This window comes from Acomys minous (genome assembly GCF_964271855.1).
Source record: "Acomys minous genome assembly, chromosome: 7".
Taxonomy (NCBI): Eukaryota; Metazoa; Chordata; class Mammalia; order Rodentia; family Muridae; genus Acomys; species Acomys minous.
In genome coordinates, this window is record NC_140488.1 from 104,906,160 (window position 1) to 104,926,901 (window position 20,742).

The following is a 20,742-nucleotide window of genomic DNA, read 5'->3' on the forward strand; positions in this document are numbered from 1 at the left end:
AAATGGCCTCTTTTGGCTCATGATTACTTTTATTGAGTCTTGACCTTGCTCACATCATAACCCTAAGTCTATCTCCTAATAAAAGCAACAAGATGTGGTCATTCTCGGGCAGAGATAGCTGGAAGCAGCACTGACAGTATGGGAACTGTTTTTGTCTCAAAGCTAGTCAGTTTCCTGACACAACAGTACATCCCTAGCTCTTAGTCAACAGGGGAAAAAAGAGGGCGTGTGTCAGTGCAGGCAGCCATTAAACAGCACTTCTCTTTGAGTCAGTCATAGGAGGCATAATCTTCCTAAGGCAATCTGATGAGGACCCACAATTTCCAGGTATCTATGCGCATCGTGTTTTAGCCCTTTTCCAGAAAACCCAGTGTGAAATCTGTTTTCCTTTGTGATTACTGCCCCACTTTAAAATATCTGAAATACTGGCTCTCACACTGTGACTTGCCCTTGGAGATTCCATCTTACAAACAGTGCAATTGTCCTTTCCCAATTTGTCAGTGCAGTGACTCTGTATCTCCTTTGTGCATATAGATACCACCATCTGTCCAGCATCATGCATGAGGCACAGATTGATGATGCATTTGTGCAAGTAAGAAGGCACCACCTGTAAACTTACTCAAGCAAGTTAGAAACAAACTAGCACAGGGCTATAGGAACACAATATAGCAAAACAGGCCTGAGAACTTATTGAAAACATGTGATCAAAAAATGATGTCATAACCTCATATGTACCCCATAAAAGAAAGGACATCTAACACTATAGGATGGAAATAGTCTCATTGAGCTCTCAACCATCTGGTGTGTCAGCAGTGTAAATCAAGGGATCTACAGATAGAGAACTCTTAACTGCCCTCAGCTAAGCATGGTCCCTAATACTTGGAAATGTCTGTCCACTCATCTTGAGCTTGTCCTGCCTCTTCCTGGTAACTCCAAAGCCTTTGAAGATTGGGATGGGCTTGGGTCTGCATGCCTCCAGCAGCTTTCCAGCTGGATTAGTCAAGTACCAGCAGCACCTTGCTTTAAGTAAGGTTTCTCTTTGAAGCCTGTGGCCTCTGTAACAATTTTCATTGGCATTCTGTGTTGAAAATTGATGTGTGTGTGTGTGTGTGTGTGTGTGTGTGTGTGTGTGTGCTTACATACATTGACCTTTGTGAAAAAAATTTCTGCCCCAATTTTACAAAGAAAATAGAGGCAGGCTGTAACAAGCAGGGAACACTGAGGGCGCACATGATATGCAGAGAGAGAGTTTAGGATGTTGAGTTCTAAAGCCATTTCTGCAAGAATTCTGGCTAGTTGTTCATCAAGCTACTAATGTACGCCAAGGAAATATTTGGTGGATAGCAAGTCCTGGGGAAGATTCTAGAAAAGGACAATTGCACTGCAGACTGAAGGCATAGTGGACAATTCTTTGACAATGTATAGGACTGAGCCCTGAGTTAGGTAAGAACTCACAAAACCCCAACAAGACCATATGTGTATACCTGGCTGACTCAGGGCCTTCATGTCAGAACCCTACTACTTACTGTAGCTATAGACTGATTTTTAGAATTCTGCTTCAGTCTGCCTACCTGTGATGTCTTTGCCTACTTGCCAAGGGGGTGTGGCCCTGCCCAGGATAGAAAACGACAGACCCACCTCGACTCTCTCTCTTATCTCTTATCCCCTTTCTCTCTCACTTTTCCCACTCTCCTCACCTCTCAACACTTTCTTACCTCTTACTTTCTCTTACCTCTCTCTACCTATCTCTCTGTCTCTCTGTTTCATCTCTCAGGTACCCCCTTTCTTTTGCTCCCTATGTTTATTTAATAAACTTCTCCATCTAATATCTGTTGCCTGGTATCTTATTATCTTATTTTTAAAATAATTAAACTAGTGATCCTCAAATACATGTGTGCCCTGATCATTGGAGACACTTTAAATGAAAGAGCAGTAGATGGAGACAGACTGGAACAGCCTCCAAACTCTGAGACATACATTATCACACTGTTTTAGAAAAGAAACCAGGAGAGGAGGATGTGAGAACTGGCTTATTGGTTATCTCCAATGAATAATATGCAAATGGCCTGACTTCAGGGCTGGGCCTTCAACAGCAGCCCCTGAAATTTCTGCTCAGCAATATTCCAATCATGACCTCCCACCTTCCTGGAGTCCTAGGATTTAGTGCAGTCACTCACTATATCTTGTGTCCAGGTGTATCTTAGAGGGTGATATTCAATGCTCTGGTTGTATCAGCTGCAACGGGAACAGGACTCCTAACACAAACACGTCTTCCTTGCCTAAGATGACTGTCCTAAAGGCAAAGTGCTGAGCACACAGGGCTTCTTGTCATGCTGTTCAATGATAGGAAGGCAGCTCTTTCTCTGTTCTAGATCAAGCCACTCTAGTGATGACAATAGCTATGACCCTGTGGGTACCCTTGAAGTAGTTCAGGTGACACATATTCACACTCATTTTCTCCCTGCCTAAGAAAGCTCTACTTCTATGGTCTTGTAAATCCTTTAATTCTATGTTCACCAACCCAACAGCCCAAGTTATATTCGAGGATGAACACGGCTTCTCTGCTTCCTAAGTTCCCTTTCTATTATTACATCTTTAGCATGAGACTTGTGGAAGGGCCCAAGAGGGTGGCTTGAAGCAGGTCATTACACTTTTGTCTATATCACAATGGCTACCTTGTGAGGCTATAAAAACTTAATGAAAAAATTGGAAAAAAATAGGACAGGGAAGCAATCTGCGAAGAATCTTTGCTATTGGGGCAGTTTACACAGCAACTTTCTCCTTATCCCATTCCACAGCTGTTGGTCACACTCTGTCCCTTCATGAGGAAGCACCTCCAATGAGACAGTTGTGTCATTTGAGCAGAAGACAGTTCCATGGTACACCCCAAGGTGCAGCACCTCAGTGGCTCCTGTCATGGCACTGGGTTGTCTTGGTCATGGTCAAACCTTGCCCAGGCCTTACCTGCTAAGCCCATCCCAGGCCTGTGACTCTAGGTGTCCCTATCCCTTTCCAGGACGCAAACATGTTCAGGAACTTAACACCTCCACACTACCCATCTACAGGGTACAAGTCACAAATGTGTGTATGCAAGCTTCACTCTCCGTTCTAATAATATAGCATAGACATTATATCATACTTTCTCTCTCATTTTCTAGCTAGTGTTCCTTTTTATAGCTATGACACGGGATACCTTAGAGGCAACCCATCAATGGTAGCATTTTTAGGGTCTAGCTCAACCAAGTGTTGGGTTACCAGTTCCCCTCTACAGCCCTGACATATCCAGGTTCAATTTGTGGAGGCCCCATTGTCTGTGAAGATGCCTTCCATGTCTCCAGTGCACAGCCAGGAAACATCCAGGTAAGCATCAGAAGTCTGTCTGTGGTTTTCCTCAGTGGGGACTGTGCAGAGCTGCACTCAAAATCAGCACAGAAGGGTTGAGGAAGGTATATGCCAGGCAGTCTTGGCTCTGACACAGGACAGCTGACATCATCAAGCTAACAAGACTCAGTTAAAGGCCTAGATCTGTGCTGAACAAGGAGCTTTCTGGGATCTGCTTAATGGATCACCTTGGGTCTATGGGGTGCTAGAAAATGGCCCCTGAGATGAGAATCCCTTGCATCACTCAAGGTAGAGTGCTCACTGTCACAATGAATGGCAGGCACCCCTGGCCTGTCTAAGTGGAAATGCAGAATCAGATGCAACAACTGTCAGATGGCTAGAGAGCTACACAAAAGGGTATCAAACTTACTTTTAGGTCTGCATCTCACAGGTAGTGGTACTGTTTTGTTTTGTTTCGTTTTGTTTTTGAGACAGGACTTTTCTGTGTAGGTCTGGTTGTCCTTGATGTCACAGAGATCTGCCTGCCTCTGCCTTCCAAGTGCTGGGACTAAAGCTGTGTGCCACCACACCCATAGTAACAGTTCTTATTAAATTCAATCTCTTTAGAAAGATGTATGAATGCATTTATTTGTTTATTATTTATACAGTATTCTGCCCACATGTGTGCCTATATGACAGAAGAGGGCAGCAGATCTCATTCTAGGTGGGTATGAGCCACCATGTGGTTGCTGGGAATTGAACTCAGGACCTTTGGAAGAACAGACAGTGCTCTTAACCTCTCAGCCATCTCTCCATCCCCCTCCTCCTGTATTTTATTTTTTTAATTCTCTCTTTTTTCTATCTTTTAGACTTAACATGTACATTTTAGGATTCATCATTCTGTTGCATACAAGAAACACAACTCAGCAATAAAGATAAACATTACCTTAGAGTAAAGGAATGGAAAAAAGTTTTCCAAGCAAATGGACCAAAGAAACAAGCTGGAGTAGCCATTCTAATAGGTAATAAAATAGACTTTCAACCAAAACTAATCAAAAGAGATGGGGAAGGACATTTCATACTCATCAAAGGAAAAATACACCACAATGACATCACAATTCTGAATATCTATGTCCCAAATGCAGGAGCTCCCACATTCATAGAAGAAACATTACTAAAGCTTAAATTATACATTGAACCCCACGTTTTACTAGTGAGAGACTTCAACACCAGACTCTCACCAATAGATAAATCATCACTGTGGAAACTAAATGGAAGAACAATGAAACTAATAGATATCATGAACCAAATGGACCTAACTGATATATATATATATATATATATATATATATATATATATATATATATATAACTTTTCACCCATATGTGAAAGAATTCACATTTTTCTCAGTACCTCACAGAACCTTCTCCAAAATCGACCATATAACTGGTCACAAAGCAAACCTCAACAGATACAAAAAAATGAAATAATTTCTTGTATACTATCAGATCCCCATGAATTAAAGCTGGATCTTAATAACAACAAAACCAACAGAAAGCCTACAAACTCATAGAAACTGAACAATTCCCTACTCAATGATATCTGGGTAAGGAATGAAATGAAAAAATAAATTTAAAACTTTCTAAAATTCAATGAATATGAAGGCACAACATACCAAAACTTATGGGACACAATGAGAGCAGTGCTAAGAGGAAAAGTCATAGCACTAAGTGCCTTTATTAAGAAACTGGAGAGATCTCATATTACCAACTTAAGAACACACCTGAGAACTCTAAAACAAAAAGAATCAGACTCACCAAAGAAGAGTAGATGGCTGGAAATCATCAAATTCAAGGCTGAAATCAATAAAATAAAAACAAAGAGAACAGTTAAAAGAATCAACAAAACAAAGAGCTAGAATGTCCTCCCCTCTGTCTCAGTTTCCTGGTAAGTGACATTCTATTGGGACTCTAGATGAGAGAAGCATGGGAGAATGGCAAAGAAGGATGCAGAGGATCCTAGAAACCTACAAGTAGAACATTATGATAGGCAGACTTGGGCCCAGGGGTCCCGCTCAAACTAAGGCACCAGCCAAGGACAATACAGGCGGTAAACCTTAAACCCCTACCCAGATCTAGACAATGGTCAGAACGTTCTCCACAGTAGAGTGGAGAGTGGGATATTACTTTCTCACATACTCTGGTGCCTCACCTTTGACCATGTCCCCTGGAGGGGAAGACCTGGTGGCACTCAGAGGAAGGACAGCAGATTACCAAGAAGAGACTTGATACCCTATGAGCATATACAGGGGGAGGTAATCCCCCTCAGGAACAGTCATAGGGGAGGGGAATAAGGGGAAAGTGGGAGGAGGGAAGAATGGGAGGATACAAGGGATGGGATAACCATTGAGATGTAACAAGAATAAATTAATAAAGGAAAAAACTTTAAAAAAAAAAACAAAGAGCTGGGTTTTTTTTTTTGAGAAAAATCAACAAGATAGGCAAACCCTAAGCCAAACTAACTAAAAGGCAAAGGGAGAGTAATAAATCAACAAAATCAGAAATGAAAAGGGAGACGTAACAACAGACAGTGAGGAAATCCAAAAAATCATTAGGTTGTATTTCAAGAGCCTAGATCCCACAAAATTTGAAAATCTAAAAGAAGTGGACAATTTTCTTGATAGATACCAACTACCGAAATTGAACCAAAATCAGGTAAAGAAATTAAGCAGTCCTATATCTCCTAAGGAAATTGAGGAAGTCATCAAAAGTCTCTCAACAACAACAACAAAAAGGCTCAGGGCCAGAAGGATTCAGTACAGATTTCTACAAGACCTTCAAAGATGAGCTAATACCAATTGTCTTTAAACTTTTCCACAAAATAGAAACAGAAGGAATATTACCAAACTCATTCTATGAGGCCACAGTCATCTTGATACCTAAACCACAGAAAGACTGTACAAAGAGAATTTCAGACCAACTTCACTTATGAACATTGATGCGAAAATACTCAATAAAATACTTGCAAACTGAAACCAAGAACACATCAAAAATATTATTCACCATGACCAAGTAGGCCTCATATCAGGCTTGCAGGGGTAGTTCAATATATGTAAACCCATCAATGTAACCAATCATATAAGTAAACTGAAATAAAAAATAACATGATCATCTCCTTAGATGCCAAAAAAAAAAAAACAGTTGACAAAATCCAACACCCACTCATGTTTAAAGTCTTGGAGAAAGCAGTAATACAAAGCACCTCAGCATGATAAAGGCAATATACAGCAAGCCTACAGCCAACATCAAACTAAATGGAGAGAAAGGTAAATCAATTTCACTGAAATCAGGGCAAGACAAGGCTGTCCACTCTCTCCATAGCTCTTCAATACAGTACTTGAAGTTCTAGCTAGAGCAATAAGACAACTAAAGGTGATCAAGGAGATAAAAATCGGAAAGGAAGGAGTCAAACTATCACTATATCGTGGATCAGGAGAATCAACATAGTAAAACATCCATTTTACCAAAAGCAATTTATAGATTCAATGCAATTTCCATCAAAATTCCAAGACAATTCTTTACAGGCCTTGAAAGATCAATTCTCAACTTCTTATGCAAGCCCTATCAAATTACCTACACAATTTTTTAAAGACATTGAAAGATCAAATCTCTACTTCATACAGAAAAACAAAACAAAATAAAAAACCCAGATTAGATAAAAACAATCCTGTACAATAAAAGATCCTCTGGAGGAATATCCATACCTGATCTCAGGCTGTACTATAGAGCAACAGTAATTAAAACAGCATGATACTGGCACAGCAATAGGCTAGTGGACCAATGGAATCTAATCAAAGACCCAGAAATAAATCCACGTACATATGGGCACTTGATTTTTGACAAAGAAGCCAAATCTATACAATAGAAAAAGGATAGCTTCTTCAACAAATGGTGCTGGTCTAACTGGATGGCTACATGTAGAAAAATGCAAATAGACCCATATTTATCACCATGTACAAAACTCAAGTCCAAATGGATTAAAGACCTCAACATAAAACCAGAGACACTAAGTCACTTAGAAGAAAAAGTGGGGAAGAGCCTGGAACATATTGGCACAGGAGACAACTTCCTGAACAGAACACCAACAGCCCAGGCTCTAAGATCAACAACTAATAACTGGGACCTCATGAAACTGAAAAGCTTCTGTAAGGCAAAGGACACTGTCAACAGAACAAAATGACAGCCTACAGACTGGGAAAAGATCTTCACCAACCCTATATCTGACAAAGGGCTAATATGCAAAATATATAAAGAACTAAAGAAATTAAACACCAATGGATTGAACTAGAAATTATCATAATGAGTGAGTTCACCCAGAAGCAAAAAGAGACAAATGGTATATACTCACTTATATTGAGACACTAGCCCAAGGGGCATGTTCCATGAGAGACTTTACTTATCAGGAAAGTGGGTCAGAGGGAAGGACATCCTATTGGGACTTTAGGTGAGAGAAGCATGGGAGAGTGGGGAAATAAAAGGATACAGAGCGTCCTGGAAACCTACAAGAAGAACATTATGACAGGCGGATCTGGGTACTGGGGTCCTGCTCAAACTATGGCACCAGCCAAGGAAAATATAGGCAGTAAACTTCGAACCCCTACCCAGACCTAGCCGATGGACAGGACATTCTCCACCATTGAATGGAGAGTGAGGTCTGACTTTCATACAAACTCTGGAGCCCCATTTCTGACCATGTCCCCTTGATGGGGAGGCCTGGTGGCACTGAGAGGAAGGATAGCAGGTCACCAAGAAGAGACTCAATACCCTATGAGCATATACAGGGGAAGGAGGTCCCCCTCAGTCACAGACATAAGGGAGGGGAGTAGGGGGGAAGCGGGAGGGAGGGAGGGAGGAAAGGGAGGATACAAGGGATGGGCTAACAATTTAGATGCAATATGAATAAATTAATAAAATATATTTTTAAAATGGGGTACAGAATTAAACAGAGAATTATGGAGATGACTTCAAATGTGACAAACAAGCCACTGGGCAAAATGTCCTACTTCTGCCACAGACAGAATTCTGCCTTAAAATGGGCAAACTTGGATGCAGGCAGAGTCGACAGCCAACCTCTGCCAAGACAGGGTTTAGCAAGCCCTCAATAGTTCCTGTCTCACATATATGTCTGTCAGATAAATTGGGCCAGAAGGCTGAAGATGATGCTCCAACATTATAGAGAGTGTTGGGTGACTCCTCAGGCAGTAAACGGTCTTAGTCATTTTTTTTTTCATTTTGGAAGCTGCTAACCTGCACTTACAGTTTACTTTGGCATTTAAGTTTTATTCCTTCTAGAGTCTCTGATGGGGCTTGAAGACCAGATAGTTTAATCTTAGTTGGTTAGGGGTTAAGATGTTTTTAGGTCAAGATAGCTGTTTTAAGTTGATAGAGATGAGATATGATAGATATTGATTTACATTCAGAATTTTAGACCCAACAAGATAGGAAAGATGTTTACTTCAAGTTTGCCAAATACAAATAGTCAAATCACTGTGAATGTAACATTTATATAATTCCTGATGGTCTCGTGGTTCTTCCTGCTGTATGTAGTTTATTTTATTCATGTTTAATAATATAAATGTATATGTTAAAAAGAAACATAATAAAAAACTAAAAAAAAAAAAATTAAAGGGTACTAAATATCCAGGGCCAGTGAATACTGTATAGGTTTTTCTCCTTCCAGCTGGCCTCACTCTGAACCACACACACTACCTCATCTTTCTTTTGGACAGGTGTAACATCCTTCTTCTTCCCAGACAATGGTTTCTCTGCTGTGTAATATTCTTCCTAGGATTGCTGGACCTGGGAATGTGAGTGTGGGCAAATCAAAGTTTTTACAAAATTGATACATGTCAATAATATGTGATGCATATATGTCCCATCTGTATATGTTAGATACATGACACACCTATATAGCTCACACTATTCAATAACAGAAGGCTTTATCTAATCATATATTACTGTAACTCTTTCCAGAGTTTACTACAAAACACTTATCTAGGAGAATATTGGAAACCGTTTTTATCTATGCCCAGAGGACATGCAAATTAGTTAACCAGTGTGAGGACATATGTCTGGGAAGCAGATAAACATATGCATTCAGGTAATGCCAACATGTAGTCCTCTGGCCTCAGTGTTTCCTTCATTAGACTCCACTGGCGCATGAAGAGTCATTGTAAGTGCACACAGAACAATTCGATATTTAAAAATGCATCACTATGATTAGCACAAGGCACTTGGGGTCTCAGGTACTTGATCTCTTTGGCCTTGACTTCATGGGTCTAGTCCTTGCCCTCACATTCATATTCCATAAATTGCTGATAGGAATATGTGTCGGAAAGGACAGTTTTCTATGTAAAAACACGTATTCCATAAATGGTGAGGATACACTCATAATGTTTCAGAGAATATATAACGGTGAGCATTCCCTAGCCAAAACACATGCAGACATGTTTAGGGCCTGGAGAAATGGACACATGGGAAAAGCCCCATCACTAACCATCCAGTCTCATCTGAAAACCAATCATTTGTAAGCGTCTGTGCCTGGTCTTCCAGAAGAAAATACCTCTAAATTCAAAGATAAAGTTTAATTCATCCGGTAGATTCCATATGAGACAGTCCTTTAGGAAAATGCCATCAGAGAGCTTTCAAGCTGTAGATGAAACTATTTGTGTCACCATCATTACCTAGGTTGATTTGCCTTCAGATTTGTTCTGTTGGGTTTCATAACCCACATCTCATATTTTCTGGTGCCCTCTGTGGAAGTTTAGACATTATTTTGAGAGAGATAGGAAGCTGAAATGCAGACTCCTTTTGTTCCTCATGCATCCTCTACAGGACTCATGTACACAGGTCACCCTCTCCCCACCAGGTCTTGAGTAGTAGGCCCCCCTTTATTCACTGCCTGCCCACGCCGAGTCAGGTCTCCTTCTCCATCTCCCATCCTCCTTTCTTGCACGGAGGGTTCTGTCCTTTAGGAATCTTTAGGAAATTCCAAGACTTAGTAAACCCCTGATACCTTGCTCCAAACCTTCCCTGTCACCCCCCACACCACAATTTAAGAGGGGACACATGATTCCCTTAAGACCTTTCTTCTCTGGCCATGAAATCTATTACCAGACCCACTCAAAATCCAGCCATGACACCACATTCATATTTAAGCCACTGAAACGACTGCTCCAAGCACCCACTAGCTGATTTGGGTGAAGGATGGATGAAGGTGAGAGAAGAACCTGAGGACACCAACTCCACTGGCTAAGCTGTGACATGGGGAAGTGAGAGCATCATTGCCCAGGAGAAATGAGTGAATGTCTGAACAGCTCAGCAATGGACCAGCCACTATCAGCCACCGGAGGGCATGGCAATAGGCACTTAGAAGGGACATTGTGTGGTTCTTTGTAGAAGTGATGCTACCCCTGGTCTCCTGATTCACAAGGAGGGCAGAGGCTGCTCTGAATCTCAAAGACTCACTGTTGAAGGGGTTGTGCTTAAGGATTTCAGTCTGAATGTGTTTTTGGTAGGGGGTGTTGGGGTTTTCCCACTTGTCTGATGTTTGTTTGTGGTTGTTTTGGGTCCCACTATGTAGCCCGATCTGTCCTGGGATTCACTCTGTAGATGATGCTGGCCTCCAACTCATGGAGATGGACCTGCCTCTGCCTGCTGGGCACAGGGATTAAATACTTGCAACACCACGCCTGGCTTCAGCTGCAGCGTTTTATATGTGCACTAAGCCTTCATTGCCATGCTGCCTTCTGGGATTTCTGTCCTGTGGTCTAAAGCCTTGCTCACTGCCATAGAACAAAAGAGTCCATGCTTGATTTCTACAGTGCCTCTTTGTATGCGTTAATCTGTGATCTAACTAGACAGAGCAGAGCAGTAAGGAGCCACGGTGGTCACTGCATTTCCCATTGCTCTTTAGAAGTCCTTTTACACCTCAGGTCACTTTTAGACCTACGTCCCCCATTTACTGTCTCCTGTTAAAATGTCTGGCCTTTTCTGCTTACCATCCCACATGATTACTTTCAGTAAATTATGTCTCAAATGCCAAGAACTGCTTGTCCTTCTGAGACGGATAAGAGGAACCCGCCTCTCACTCCAGCCCTGGGATATTATGCCCCATTTGTCATTGTTAAATAATCTTTAAGTGCTGTCAAATGCTAGAATTGTTAGTGCTATTTGAAGCTTTCCTTGGCTCTACTGTAAACACCTCTGAATGTTGTCTGTGTGACTCACTCAGACTGGCCAGAACGGACCTGGTCACAGGCTGTCCCCTTGTGCCCATCACCCTCAGCAGCTGCCATCTGAAAGATGGGCAAAATGCCCTGGTTGTAGCCAGGGGGCTTGGGACACTGCACTGATGCCCGGAGCAGGCTGCGGCGTGGAGACATATGCATGCCAATCCAGCTCCAGAAGGTTCTCTGCCAGCCAGGGTGTGTTCAAATAGCTTTAAGAGATTTCTCTCTGGGTTTGCGTTTTGGCATCTCAGCCCCAGGCATCCCCCTTGGAAGGCTGTGCAGCCACTTTCCCCCAAGCCGGAGGGCAACACTTCCCCTCCCGGCCCAGCGTGATGGTGGTGCGGTTCACAGAGCTCCACTGGCATGAAGAGTTGCGCAGTTACTGGTGCAAACACATTTCCCACACCCGCATTCTTGCTGTAGGAGACGGCAGCTTGATTCACATTCTGGGTCAGCTTGACCTCTGCCATTGTGATGGTAGATCCATTAGAAGATGTCCCCTGTGGTCTTTTCTTGCCAGGGTTGTGTCTGGGGTTTTTTTTCTTTTCGGTTTTTCATGCCCCAGCGGGCTATGCTCACAGCCTAGGTAGAGGGGATGGCAGCAGAGGCTGCAGTCCTTGTGGTACCACCAGTGGCAGCACCAGGGGCAGCAAGAGGACGCTGGAAGAGCCTGTCTGAGAGAGACACGCTGGGGCAGAGGTGGTGGGCAGCAGAAGAGGAGGATGCAACAAGGGACAACAGAAAGACAGAGGAGGCAGAGCCTTAATGCCGAAGAAAGTCAGAGGCTGCGAGGACCTAGAGATAAGAAAGGGTGGGGTCTACCTCCCCGAAAGTGTTCAAGGATCCTGGAATGGCCACGGGTCCCAACACTGTAAATGCAAATCAGGGATGTTAGCCTCAAGGAACTAAGCATCCTGAGGAAGAAGTGTCAGACTTTGGAGTGTCCCCTAGTTCTAGTCCTTCCTGCTGCTGAAAATCAAGGCTTGTAATGATTGGAGTGTTCCACAGATATGGGGCTTTAAATCCTTGAGGAATAAGCCTTCAACCCAAGTACTGGCAAGCATAATTCCCTGGTTTGTTTAGCCTGGAGCAATCCCTCCACCCCTCAATACTTGGAGGATATGAGACTCTGGGTCTACCATGCCCGACTGTAGGCTTTCATCACACAGTGTCCTAGCAGTGTTAATTTCAGATCTCTTTTCCTCCTATTCACCATGTCTCTAGGTAGAGTAAAAAGCACAATTGCCATGTTTTTTTAAAAAAACTCTTTTATTGCTTTTTGTCTTCCCCTTGGTATTCTAGCATTTTGATGATAATTTTGGTGGTGGTGGTGGTGGTGGTGGTGGTGGTTAAATCTGATAGTCATTTGGTCAAACCAAGCTTTCTGTTGAGCAATTCACCAGCCACATATTTTTCTCACACATTCATTTGTGGGGAATAAGCATGCTTCTATCATAGTATGGAAGACAAATGTAAAGATTCCCATTTGTTTATATTTTTAGTCTTAGAAGGGTATTATTTTCTCACTTGTATTTTTCATGGTGCTGGGGTACAACTCAGAAAAGTTAGAAAATAGTGAACCAGAGCCATTCCACTCAGATGGAGAGTACAGTTGCCAACAGACAGAGATGCACAAACTGCCGAATTAAGTCTTTAAGGTCATTATTTTCAAAGTGTTCCAAACAGCAATCCCAGAGACCTTGCATGTAAACATAAAAAAGAGAATCATTCAAAAACACACATACATAGACACACAGATAGACATACACACACACACACACACACACACACACACACACACACACACACACACAAAGGGAGAGACAGACGGACAGATAGAGACAGAGACAGAGAGACAGAGAGAGTTAAGGAAGGTCCCAATGGAAATTTTAGGAGGGAAACGTATGAAGTCTGTAGATTGTGCTATCACCTTGATACAAGCTAGAGTCATTTTGGAATAAGGAGTCTCAATGGGCAAGCCTGTGGTGCATGAAAATGGTTAATGAGATATAAGATGGCCCAACTCACTGTGGCAGGTGTCACTCCTGGCCTGGTGGTCCTGGGTTCTATAAGAAAGCAGGCTGAGCCAGACACAAGAAGCAAGCCAGTAAGCAGCACTCCTCTGTGGCCTCTGCATCCTCTCTGGAGTACTATAGGAAATCAGGTTGAGTAAGCCATGAGGAGCAAGTCAGCAAACAGCTTTCCCTCACAGCCTCTGCTTCAGTTCCAGTTTCAGGTTCCTGCCTTGAGTTCCTTCAGTGATGGATTGTAACTTGAGAATTGTAAGCTGAAATGAATCCTTTCCCCTGCTCCCTGCCCTGTTACTTTTGCTTATGGTCTTTTGTCAAAGGAATAGGAACCTAACTACAGCAAAAGTCCAAACATATGTATCTACGAATGGGTTTCAAAACCAGAGTGAGAGAGGGGCTGGGGAGATGGCTTAGCAGATAACAATAGTTGCTGCTCTTCCTGAGAACCTGAGTTTGGTTCCAGCATTCAGAGTAAGTAAATCAAAACCACCTATAGCTCAAGTTCCCTGGTGGGTACGTTGCCCTCTGCTGGTTTCCTTGGGTTCCCCTATACTCATTCGTGAGTGCACATTCAATGTGTGTGTGTGTGTGTGTGTGTGTGTGTGTGTGTGTGTGTGTGTGTGTGTTTTAGAAGACCGGAATGGAAACAAATACCAACAAATGTGTGACTGCATCACTAGAAATTCTCAAAGCTGAAAAACAGAGAAAGATATTAAAACAAAAATAAGACAGTATAACTTTAGCAGCCCGTGAAGAGTACCAAAAGCTTATGATCAATTTCATGAACATATTCGGAAGGGAGGAGAAAGACTATGATGGTGTAAAATGTTTTGGTTCTCCTGGTGGCTAAATGCAATGTGACAAATATATAGATTTATAATATAAGTCTATATATTTAAGGCATCTTAGTAACCCTAAGAAGAAGAGACGTAGGAACACACAACTGTTCAAACATAAACAACCTGTAGAAGATTATAGCAGTGACAAAACTATTTACAGAAAACTAAGAGGAAAATACAAACCGCCTTATTAGGAAGCATTGATTCAAAGGAGTCCAGTTTTCCCATCAGAAATCATGAGTATCCCAAAGAAATAACTTTCCAATCATGAAGAAAGAACTGTCTACTATGAATGCAACATCCAGCAAAGGCATTCTTCAAAACAGTAGGTGCAAAATAAAAATGACACTGGTGTATAAGTGGCAGGTGGGTGGAGAATGCTGGCTTACAGAACTAAAGTGTAGAAAGTCTTCAGACAGAATCGAAATGGTAGCAGAGAAAACTCAGGACGCCTGAAATGAAGAGTACAACAGATATGGAAGCTATTTAGATGATAAACAGTCTGTTGTTCGGACCTTCCTTAAAACATCCCCAAGAGATGAAATCGAAACTTAAAACAATGTTGTGTTGCTGCACATAATAGAAAAGAGGAGTCCAAAGATGCCATATGGTGCCGAGATTTTGATATTCTATGCAAAGTAGTAGACACTGATTCTATGCAGGCTATTCAGAGTTAAATATTTATATTTTAATTATGAGACGAACTACTTTCAAAGGTTTGCAAAAGAGATACAATGAAACTACAATAGATTAATTTTTAATGACACAAGAAATGTTCAAGGAACAAAAATAATGCTTACTGTGCCCAAAGAACTTAGTAAGTAGGAAATAGAAATGAAACCCGGACAAAAGAAAGGTGTATATTCATCACTGTCAAGGATCGTGAAATAGGTTGACCAGACTGGGTTAGGCATGAAATGCATCTCACATCTAATACTACATGTATACTATAAATATGTGCAGACATATATAATTATCAAATTTCAGTAATAACTAAAACAAGAGATAATAACATTTAACAATGCAGACAATACAGCAAAGAAAAAAATCTCAGAGATGATGTGGTGTAAGCCTGATCTAATGCAACTTTTGATTGTGTAGTCATTTTTGTCTACAGTTCCTCCCAAGGTTAATGATTTGATAGAACTTATAAAAATCATGAGGTAGTTGTCATGATTAAGATTACTACAATAACCAAAGCCAAGCAAGGGAAAAGGCACATGTAGCACAATCAGATGAAAGTCTAGCTCCCTGCATGTCCCCTCCTGTGGAATAATTCAATTTATTTCTCTAGCAATGAATTGGGACCATGCACAATGTATTCTGTATGAAAGAAGCTTGTGACTCAGCAGTCACATATGCACCCACTGCAAATCCTGCCAGAATGAAAACAGGTGTTCTCGTTGGTGTTTGTGACAAGCTGGAGTCATCTGAGAAGACGACTCTTCTGTTGATTCATTGCCTCCATCAGACTGGCCTCTTGGCAGGTTTCTGTTGGATTATCTTGATTGATGTTTAGTATGGGAGAGTCCAGTATACTGTGGACCGATGATACTGGGTTGTGTAAGAACACAGGCTGAGAGAGAGGTGGGCAGTGCCCAGTGAAGAACAGGTGGTGGCCAGGCTGTGGTGAGTGGCTTTGCTTAGTCTAGGGACAGGCCAAGTGGATCAGCAGAGTGGCTTGAGGGCTCCTCTGATGATGACATACAAAAATAGCACCCTTTGTGTCCTACCCCCCCCCCATGACATCCAAAGAAATCTATGGTGTCCTTGCCAGTTTCTCCCTGGGATGCGATCCCTAAGGCTTTCAAAGACTAGCTGTCGTCCCTGGACTCAGACTCCTCCCTGTCCAACAGTGAAGAAGACTCCTTCATGTTTCAGTGAAAGAAGCCCCTCCTGATTCCAGACCTGGATGTGGAGCAGGCTGAAGAGCCTATTGGTGTTGATGAGTCTGGAACCTGGGTTGCTGCAGAGAGGAGTTCTTCACCTGAGCCACTTCTGGTTCCTAGCAGACTAGCCATAGTACCAAGAAGTGAACAGAAGTTAAGACAGATGGACTTGGCCCCTCAGGAAAGAAGAAGCCCTGCCTGGTCTTGCCAGAGCTGTGTCAAGAGCAGCCCTATTCTTGTGAATGCTGAGGAGGTATCTCCGAGGCCGCAAGGTAACCTTAGAAGCCCGTTTAACTCCAAAGGATCTCAGAGTCCTGCCAAGAGGTCAGAATGCCTCCATGGCATTCCCAGGGGAAAGAAGCTGCCTTTCTTTTGGAAGGAATGCTGAAGACAGCCCTCAGACACTGATGTTAGACACTTTGCAAAGCACAGGGCCCTCCGCAGGGAGAGGAAGAAGATTATAGAGAGAGATCTCCTTCAGAAAGTGAGCCAGGCTGCCCAGAGCCCAGCCTCTGGTGACCAACACCAGGCTGCAGAGTCAGGGCCCTGCCAGGAAGCAGCCTCAGAGTAGTTATCCAGAAGGACGGCCAGTGCTCTCACTCCAGCATCTTGAAGGCTAGACTTTGGTTAAATCCTTTAGCATCTGCCAGGGTGACAGTGTACCTAGAACTACATGGTGCTTAGCTGATCACTGGCAAGACCCGGAGCACGCCCATGAAGCAAGCAGCTAACCCTCCTGTGTGCCATTCAGTACAGAGTCTTCAACCCTATCTGTAAGGTATCTGCTGCCAAGCTCCAAGATGCAGAAGAGCAGGAAGCCAGAAGCAGAAGTGCTTCAGCACACCCTGGCATTCAAACTGACCTAATCCAGATGCTGGCAGAGAGAAGGAGGCTGAAGAGAGAGCCTCTTGCCATCTTCATTGACCTGTGGCAGACAGAGCCATCAGAACCACAAGCATGACAGTCCCAGGAGAACTCTGAACGTAGACCTTCTGACAGTGAGGAGGAGAAGTGGAGACAGCAGGCTCAGTACAGGTGGCATCTTCCAGGGAACCAAGGGACTGTACTGGGAAGAGCCAGCTTCTCCAGCAGCTGAGGGCATTCTGGAAGTTGCACCCCGACTGTCTACCAGTGATAGTCATGGAGGCCAGAAAGCTTGGGCTGCAGAAGATACAGCTGAATCACAAACTGGGAGGAAGAAACACATACAATTCTAGGCTGAGAAGTAGAGTGCCCCGGATCTAGGGGACCCTATTTGGACGGAGCCAGCCAGAGAGGTGCTGCTACTGGCTATGGGCCAGCTATAAGCAACTCAGGTAAAGGACCTGAAAAGTAGGTCGGGTGGCAGACTTTCTACTCAGGCATCCCTGGTGGTTCCTCTACAGCCCAGCTATTTCTAATGCATGGGCCTCCATGGGCTGGGGTCCTCACTCTAGATCCCAGCCAGCCAGTTCAAACATATTTACCCTTTTTGTTGTTGTTGCTGCTGCTGCTGCTGCTGTGGTGTTGGGAACTGCATCCAGGGCCTCATGCATATACTAGGCAGTTACTCTAGCCCTGAGTTTACATCTCATCCTACATTTAGACACAGTTACAATTTCCTATAGAAACTTCCCCCAGGTTCCTGGATTCCAGGATGCTGATCTTTGCTAGTCTGGGTGGAACACCATACTTCCTGGGAGTCCCAACACTCCCCCTCCTCGGTGCCCAAATGAAAGCTGTGTGACCAGCCAAGGCCAGGTCCCTACAGGGGACACCTGAGCTTCTTCCACCTAGTTACTTTGCAAGACTCACACCCTTGCCCCACCCCCACCCAGTACCCAGCAGACTCCATCATTAGGGGCTTTCTCAGACCCTTTGATCTCCTGCCACATCATCTCCCAAGATTCTGCCCTGACTGCTCCATGGAAGAACAGAGAAAACACTACTGAGACACGGCTGAGGTAGCATGGCAAGATACTTGGCAACTGGGGGGTGGTGCCACTGCCCTTAGCCACACAAAGGGCAGAATCACAAACAACAGTCACTGATAACCAGCATCAAGCTCACAGGATCCTGATCCTCTAACTCTGCTTCATATGACCACAGGTAACACAATCGTCAGTCCCAACCCCAAGACATGTCCTTTAGAAACCACATGCAAACCAGGCCTCCATCAAGTCCATAGGCATCCTCCCTGTAAGAGGGAGTCAGGATACCCTACCCATGTACAGAGATCCCTTACTTGAACCTCAGGGCAGCATGGGTCTACCCTCTGCCCAACAGCCTCCACTTCAAGCACTTAGCCATCAAGAGCAAAGGTGTCCATTGTTCCTAAACCCACTTTCCCAGAGCTCCACTCCACTTCATGTTAGGAAGTTTGTAGATAATGACTCGCAGTGATAGAAGAACCTGGAATTTCTCAACATTTAGAAATGCTATCTCTAGCTTATTTAACTATTTTCCCAATTTTATTTATCCCCCCTACAAATGTATTATTTGTCCCAAATCAGCTGGAAGAAACCTTAAGAGAACAATGCCCCATTTCCTTTAACGGGGGTTGTGTAGGTTTTTGGCTGCTCTCTTGGGCTATAGAGACTTATTTTAAATTGGAGTTGGTTATAAGTTATTATTCATCTTATTTAGAGAGAAAACAAGGTTGGATGCCAGGATGTCTCTCTTTTCCTTTATATTCCATTCTTAGGTTTGGAGTTAGGGGTTGAAAAGAAAGAATGAGGAATGTAGAAATATATAGGGACGACAGAACAAAAAGTAGATTAGTGAATCTACTCCTCAACTTAATGCCTCAATAGTCACTCACAAGGTCATTTTTAATTCACTGGTATAGAATTTTGTATATAGATGCAAAATATATTTAATTTTAGATACAGTGTATAGAATTCAAACGTAATATTATTTTCACACACATTATATACATTTCTACTCTAATATGAGGTATTATACCCATATAACTCAATTATGATACAAAGTTTACTTCCAGTACTTTGAAAGTGCTATTGAAGGCAGTTTAAAATTAAATAAGTTATACAAGTTAATTGTTAGTTGATCAAATCATGGTCATATTAATTACTAGTCTATTTTTATCACAAAGATATACATCTTAGATGCAACAGATAGGTATGGTTCTATAGAAAGATAAGGTAAAATAGTTAGATAAGGTCTTTAAAAACCTCAGAGACATACAGAATATGGCATTAAATTTTTTTTTATTTAAAGATTCACTGATGATGAAACAGGTTAACTCCTGACAACACACAGCCTAACTCAAAGACGATGATGAGCACCAAAGAACCGCCTTATGAAGGTGGCTTCAAATGTGGCAAACAAGCCACCGGGCAAATGTCCTCATTTCTACCACAGAATTCTGCCTAAAATTCTGTACACAGGCAGAGTCGACAGCCACACTCTGCCAAGACAGGAAAGCAAGTCCTCAATATTTCTTGCCTGTCTGTCGGATATACATTGGGCCAGAAGGTGATGTTCCAAAGTTTTATAGAGTTTGAGGTGACTATTCAGGTAGCAAACTGTCTCTGTCATCTTCTCATTTGGGAAGCTGCTAACCTGCTCTCTCGGTATACTCAGGTAATCAATTTTATTCCTTCTCAAGTCTCTGATGGGGTTGAAGACCAGATAGTTTAGTTTTACAGTTAAGCTTAGTTGTTTAGGGGTTAAAAATTTTTTAGGTCTAGATAGATGTTTTAAGTTGATAATGATGAGATATGATAGAAATTGATTTACATCCAGAATTTAAGACATACCAAGATAGGAAAGATGTTTTCTTCAAGGCTGTCAAATACAAATAATCAAAACACTAAGACTGTACCATTTATATAATTTCTGATTGTGTCATGGTTCTTCTTGCTTTAGGTAGTTTATTGTATATATGTGTAATAATATAAATGTATATGAAAAAAATTTTTGGAGGTTAATAGGTCTTCATTTACTTATTTATTTAATAAACAACACCTTATTCAGGGTGTCTGTTTCCCCTTCTTTGGGTGTTTACAACTTAGAACATTAAAGTAGTCAATTGAGGTCATGTAAGTTATCAAAACTATTGAAACGATTGTTTATAAATCATCCATTAGACATTTAATATCCATGATACAGGTAACAATGATTTCTTCTTTCATTTATTACATTAGTTTGCCTTCACTCCTTCTTATTGGCTAATATGACAAGCACTTTTATCATTTTTCTTTCATCTGTTCAAAGAACTAGCTTTTGGTATTGTTGGCTTTTGTCAAAATAGGTTTCCATATTTGGTTTCTTTGATTTCTGCTCTGATCACATAATGAGTGAGTTAACCCAGAAGCAGAAAGACTCAAATGGTATATACTCACTTATATCTACATATTAGCCCAAGGAGCAT

At 42.2% G+C, this 20,742-nt stretch overlaps 1 pseudogene across 1 annotated transcript; it reads left to right on the forward strand.

Moving 5' to 3' along the window:
• Positions 1-16,223: 16,223 nt before the first annotated feature.
• LOC311601259 (dynein axonemal assembly factor 8-like) lies at positions 16,224-17,587 on the forward strand (annotated as a pseudogene). The gene is made up of 2 exons: positions 16,224-16,937; positions 17,091-17,587. The product of its transcript is annotated as a dynein axonemal assembly factor 8-like (transcript).
• The last annotated feature ends 3,155 nt before the right edge of the window (positions 17,588-20,742 follow it).